A 7,747-nucleotide genomic window follows, 5' to 3' on the forward strand; every position below is an offset into this window, starting at 1 on the left:
CCTCGGATTCAAGCCTAAAAACTTCTAAATTTCCAAATTCGGCAACCGATGCTGAAACCAACCAAACCACGTCCGAATGACCTCAAATTTTGCACACATGTCACAAATGATACTACGAACCTACTCCAACTTCCTGAATTCCATTCCGATCCCGATATCAATTTTTCCACTACCGATCGAAATCGCCGAATTTCCAACATTCGCCAATTCAAGCCTAATTCTACCACGAGCCCCCAAATTATATTCCGATCGCGCTTCTAAGTCCAAAATCACCTAACGAAGCTAATGGAACTATCAGAATTCCAATCCGAGGTCAAATGCTAAAGAGTCAAATTTTGGTCAACTCTCCTAATTTAAAGCTTCAACAATGAAATTCTTTCTTCCAATTCGATTCCGAAATACCTGCAACCCAAAACCGATGATTCACACAAGTCAAAGTACATCATACGGAGCTACTCATGCCCTCAAACAACTGAACGAAGTGAAAATGTTCAAAATGACCGGTCGGGTCTTTACATCCTCCCCCACTTAAAGATACGTTCGTCCTCGAACGTGCCCAGAGCTGTTCCAAAAGCCGTCAAATCGTTGTGTAACTTTTCCATGCACATACCCGGGGGTGATCCCATGTCACCCTATCCCATACAGGTCCAATAGCACAGCATAACTGAAATTTCTAAATTCAACCTAGCCCACAAGCCTTCAAATCAAATTTCCAACATCCGAAATTTCCTATAAGATGAGAAGTTTGCATCTACATACCGTATAAGTCTGAATAATCTGTACCAAAAGCCGTAAACATAACTCAAATACTCGAATTCAAATACTGCATAGCTCGAATGCTCAAAGCAATGATTTCTAATCACAGTATCGACTCAAATCAACCCAATGCCGGTAATAACCTCATATCAGACAAAACCTCATTTCAAAACATTCATACACTACTGATGATGAAAGAAACACACCAAATTCATAACCATTCATTAGACCAACAGGTCATGGAGCTCCCGTTCCTTCTACAACAACTATAGCCAATTTCAAAGCCGACTTCCGATATTATCCTCCCGATTATACCACAATCAAATCCGATAGCATCCATTCTAGGCCCAATGACCTCGTCTTATCCCACACGACCATTCTAGTGACATGACACATCAATACAATCTAAAGCCACAACCTTTGCAATCTGTGCACCAGATAGTAACATTCCAAGTGTACCCAATCGTAACAATGACCCGAACAGGAGAACCGTTCTGCAAGCTCGACGGGTACCACCCCGATGCAATGCTAAGAACCCATCACACACCGCAAACCCATAACACACGAATCTTACACAAAGATCATATTCCCACATAACTCTGCTGCAATACGTGACCCTATCAAAATACTGGTCCATATGAGACACCTCAAGCCACCCTGCTAAAATCAATAACCATGCGCAATTCGACATCAAGTACCCAAAGTGCATTACCATAACCACGGAGAAGCAAACGACACCATGCCACACAAAACCCGAAATAACATGACCAATAGCCATCAACCAAGAAATATCCAATACTATTCTTGCTCAAATTCTGCTATAAGGCCACAATAGAACCGCACCATATGTGCATGTAACCAACGAATCACAATAAATAACCTCTGAAAGTCCCCAATGACTGAATCATAACACATTCTACCATCTGGCTAGCTCCGGCCACAACTTCACAGTCCACAACCATGAAATAATCTGCTCCTGAGAACTCCCAATCTCCAATTCCATATAACACTCGAATCACCATATTGGATTCCACCTCCACTGCCCGAATGCCTAACACCTCTCTCATACACAATCATCCCACGAAAAATACTTTAAAAATTCTTCCATGCCACCTGGCAAAAATTTGAATATCAACAGTCGATCAACCAGGAGAGTGCCGCAATACCAGTGAAGTACCCATAAATCAAAACACACTGCCCCTTCTGAAATGTACACTCTCATCAAGCCATACCAAATAGTAATATCATTTACCTAGTCATCTGAAACCGTCCATGCTACCTAAGAATTTATGTCCTTCCCTTCAAAATTGAACTGTGACCTTGTACATGTAAATTCTATTCCCGCACAACACACCACATCAATTATGCCATCATGTGAAAAGCATAAGAATTCTATTATCAACTCTGAGTCACTAGCAAATTACATACCTTATTAGTCAGAAACCTCTTTCTTGCTTCTTTCTATGAGAAAATCATAACACAAAACACGTTCCGTACACACGGTAGAAAATATCTGGTTCAAACCATGGTAGAAACATCATGAACACTTTGAAATCCATTTGCACATAACCAAGCTATCTGAACCGAATTCCTCTAACTTCACCAAGCTACACAGGTTGCCAAATCCGGGAGCATTGCCATGAAACACCTGTAGATACTAGCCACATCATAAGTACGCAAATAATCAATCATACCCATTACTGTGCTACCCCAACCTACTACCAAACTGTCCTATTTCTCCAAGTCCTTTCCAGATTGCCTTCAAATTGCTATTTTATTTCCTTGTTAGAATACTACTATCCTTAACTAAAACTTGCTCCACAAACTCTAGCATAGAATCACACCGCCCTAAGGCTTATAAGCTGCTGAATTCCCTTTTTATGTATCCCAAAGATTCCACAACCAAAATGCTTACTCCGATGAGACCTTATGTGAACCTAACACTATTTTCTTCACCTTCTTGATACTGAAATGCATAATTCGCAATGATATGAAATGCCACGAGTCTCGACACCATTCAATGCAACTCCTAGGTTTCTAGCCATATATATAAATCGTGAAAATTCCAGATCGCTACATATAAATCTTGAATCCATTAGAACCATTCTTGAGAGTCATCCACTCTACAAAAATCTTGAATTAACCGACCAAACAGACCGAAACGACCTGTGCCCCACAAGCACACCAACACCCAAGGGAAATAAAGAGTAACCCACACTCCTACGCAACCGAGCAAATTCCCTCTCTATGTACACTACATTCTTCATGAATAACCACTCAATTATTTTATGGTCCTCCTATAACCATAGAGTGTAATACAACTTGTGTCCAGAAATTCCTTTACCCGAGTCATCCTCGATATCGACCTCTGCAAGTCATAACTGATTCACCAGTATACCCCAAACCAAAACTAATACGACACATAACTGTGCAATCAACTCATCGATAGCAGACTCCCCCCACTTAGCCTCAAGCTGCAATTATATAAAATTAGAACCCGCAAGGATTTCTCCTTCTCAATTACCAAGATCTCACACTGTTAACCCGCCAGACTTCACGAAGTCTTTTGTTAAGCTTCTCATAAACATTCTGAATCGCCAGCCACAATCACACACGCGACCTCTTACCGGGTAGCTAGTAATATTCCTCGCAAAAGCTTCATCAACATCACGCCTCCGCTTGCTGCACACAGGAGATAACCCACTTGTGGAATTCCTTACCGAAATCTCCCAATGACATTGCACTGAGTGCAACGACCACTAAATCCGTAAATTCTCCTGAGTTCATGCTCGCCCACCATTTATATAAGTCTGCACTTTCCCTATTGACATCAACTGTACGTTCAACAATACCTTCCGAACTCAAGTCATATTGCACCTGACACGATAATCATATCTTCACGCCTCTCTTCATTTCAAACACACTCCTTTCTGCCATATTAAATCTTCCTTTGTACAGTAACCATCACTCCAAATAAAGTCTGCAGGCCAAATCACATACTAACACGATTCCAAACCATTCTACACTTTCTCAAGGCGCACGACTACCCTACCAGTGAATTCATATGCTAATCTGCCACTCTTCTTCGGTTAAATCATCTCCTTTAAGAAACTTCTCAACCTCTACTTCTACTACTTGACCTGCTAGTACTTAAACCACAGCGAAATGCTTCCCGTCATGTCTTCCCTCATACTTCGTTGCCCAATTGCGGCATCAACTCAAAATGCATCTCTGTCGTACCAGAACCAATAGAAGGTTACTGACTCTAAGTCTCTTCAAATATTTTCTTTCCCGAGCCATCAACATCAAAATACCCATTCGCAACCACCATTACTACACAACCACTTACTCTTCTTGAGTTCAAACTCATTGACAGACATGAGAATTTAATTTGCCCTAAAATTTAACAATGTGAAAGATCCTTCAAAACATTCACGCTTGAGACGGTACGTCGCATCAAAACAAAAATCAAGCACCCAATGGCCTTCCTTTACATTTCAAGAAAACACTTCTCGTCACATTCACATAGTCTTAACACTTCCCGCAGTTACGTCATACTCACCATAAAGCCATTCCACTACTCATCGAGCCACAATTCTACTCGTAGGGACATTATCAGACATATGAGTCCAAATGTATAGGTTACAACTGAAGTTACTGAGCCTAAGCTGCGGTCTAATCATGGTCTCAAGTCCTCCAGACTGGCCCACCACCACAACACAGAATACACATCTCAACCTTGTTCATAGAATCACAAGCTGACGATGCATAACTGATACCGAGCGCTTATGTGTGCATACGAATGCATGGAAGGAATTCAAGGAGTTATGTTCCAAGCTGAATAGATTATGCACGATAGAATACAAGAAAGTGAAATTTTTCCTAAGGGTTCTGCAGCCTCTCGAATATAAGTATAGACGTCTCTGTACCGATCCACAAGACTCTACTAAACCCGCTCATGACTCGTGAGACTTATGTAACCTAGGCTCTGATACCAATCTGTCATGACCCAAACTAACCCATGTTGTGATGGCGCCTATCGTGGAACTAGGCAAGCCAACTCATTTCCAAAATAAACTGATATTTTCATTTCAAAGATAATTTCAATGTTATTTAACATAAAAACCATCGTAAGGGAGTTCAAATCAAAATAAAAGTGCGGAAGGAAAAGCCCGACATCGGGGTGTCACTAGTCATGAGCATCTACTACAATCTGTCTAACAATATCAAGGCTAAATCAGCCTGGAAAATAGCTAAATACAACTAGAGGAAGATAAGACGGAGAAGAGCAAGGGTTGCGATCGCCAAGAAGCTACCTTGCTATCTCCGAGGAAAAATCTGCAACCAAAATAATCAACAATCGCTACCATGTCCAGCTACACCTGGATCTGCACACAAGGTGCAGGGAGTAACGTGAGTACGCCAACTCAGTAAGTAACAACAATAAATAAAGACTGAGCAGTAGTGACGAGCAATCAAGCATATAACGTTCATATCAGGAAAATCTCAGTAGAATATCTCATACTATTAAAATCAGGATTTGAATCAAAATATCTCGTTTAAACCCAGTTCCAGTAAAGTCATTTAAAGATATTTTTCAACAGAGGAAAAATGCAAATGTGAGCAAAATGATGAAATCATTAACATCCCCTCGGGCAAACCTCACAGTCGCTCGTGCCACTCGGGCATACCTCACAATCACTCAGCACTCGGCACTCGCACTCAGTAGGTACCTGCGCTCACTGGGGGTGTGTACAGACTCTAGAGGGGCTCCTTCAGCCCAAGCACTATAATCTGCACAGACAACTCACGTGCTGCACGGACAACTCACATGCTATAATAATAAAGTATGCTGCAGGCGGGCAGCCCCGATCCACACTCATCCTCACTATCAGGCCCTTGACCGATATCAACATGCTTCGGCGTGCAGCCCGATCCCATAAATATCCTCACAAATCAGGCCCTCGGCCTCACTCAGTCATAAACCTCTCAAGCCACTCGGGCATTACAGTAAAACAGGGCATTCGGCCCAAAACATTTATATGCATCATAATAGAGTCATAAAACTGAGTTATGCGGTAAACAAGTATAAACATGACTGAGTATAGATTTTCAATCGAAAACAATGAGAGGATAGTAAGAAAAAGCCCCTAAGGGTTCAAACAACACTTGCGCAAGGCCCAAACATGGCATTCAGCCCAATTTACAGAAATTCTTTCTAAATCATATAAGTATCTTATAGTTTCAACAAAGTATGCAACTTTACAGTTGCTAAGGGACGGACCAAGTCACAATTCCCAATAGTGCACGCCCACACGCCCGTCACCTAGCATGTGCGTTAGTAAAAATAGTAGAATGATACAAAATCCGGGGTTTCGTACCCTCAGGACTAGATTTACAATCGTTACTTACCTCAAACCGGTCAAATCTTGCCTCTGAACTCGGCCTCCAAATTCTCCAAATCTAGTTACAATTAGTACAATACCATCAATATACGCTAATGGAATGTATTCCACAAGAAAAACTATCAAATTAGACCAAAACCTGAAATTGGCTCAAACCCGGCCCCCGGGCCCATGTCTCGAAATCTGACAAAATTTACAAAACTAGAAAGCTCATTCACTCACGAGTCTAACCATACCAAATTCATCAAAATCCGACATCGTTTGGTCCCTCAAATCCTTAAATTAAACTCTTAAGAATTCCAAGTCCTAACCCCCTACTTTCACTCCAAAATCCTACTAATTAATGATGAACAAGGCCATAGATTCACAAAATATATACCATTATGGGTTAGAATCACTTACCCCAAAGTTTCTCCTTGAAAACCTTCAAAAAATCGCCTCTCCCGAGTTTCTCAAATCCAAAAATGGAAAATGAAGACAAAACACACGAGCTGGGGCTTTCCGCCCAGCATAGTCGCACCTACGGCCATATGTCCGCTCCTGCGGTCGAATCCTCGCACCTGCGAGAACCACTTAAGCCCTCAATTCCGCACCTGCGACCCCAGGTTCCGCACCTGCGGGCGCGCACCTACGTAACACTTCCACTTCTGCGGAACCGGCCCAACTCTTCCTTTCCGCATCTGCGCTCAAGGCCTCGCACTTGCGGGCTCACAGATGCGGACAATTCTTTGCACCTGCATTCCTAGCCTTGGCCTTCCATTTCCGCATCTGCGGCTTCCCCAAATGCACCAGCGACCTCGCACCTGCGACTCCTCCTTCCGCATGTGCGAAAATAGCAATAGCAGCAGCTTCAGCTGCATTTTCCAACTTTGACAAATCCGTTAGCCACCCAGAATCACCCCGAGGCCCTCGGGACCTCAACCAAAAATACCAACAAGTCATATATCAACATTCAAACTTAGTCGAACCTTCGAATCACTCAAAACAACATCCGAACACCAAATTACTCTCAGATTCAAGCCTAAGAACTTCTAAATTTCCAAATTCGGCAATCGATGCCGAAACCAACCAAACCAGGTCCGAATGTCCTCAAATTTTGCACACACATAAAAAATGACACTACGAACCTACTCCAACTTCCGGAATTCCATTCCGACCCCGATATCAATTTTTCCACTGCCGACTGAAATCGCCGAATTTCCAACTTTTGCCAATTCAAGCCTAATTCTACCACGAGCCTCCAAATTACATTCTGGTCGCGCTCCTAAGTCCAAAATCACCTAACGAAGCTAATGGAACCATCATAATTCCAATCCGAGGTCAAATGCTAAAGAGTCAAATTTTGGTCAACTCTCCCAATTTAAAGCTTCAACAATGAAATTCTTTCCTCCAATTCGATTCCAAAATACCTGCAACCCAAAACCGACGATTCACACAAGTCAAAGTACATCATACGGAGCTACTCATGCCCTCAAAAAACCAAACGAAGTGCAAATATTCAAAACGACTGGTCGGGTCATTACAAAAAGACTATGTAGTTCATATGGAATTTCCATTTAGCGAATGGTACATACTAGCATCCAAGA

This window comes from Nicotiana tabacum, chromosome 21 (genome assembly GCF_000715075.1).
Source record: "Nicotiana tabacum cultivar K326 chromosome 21, ASM71507v2, whole genome shotgun sequence".
Lineage (NCBI taxonomy): Eukaryota > Viridiplantae > Streptophyta > Magnoliopsida > Solanales > Solanaceae > Nicotiana > Nicotiana tabacum.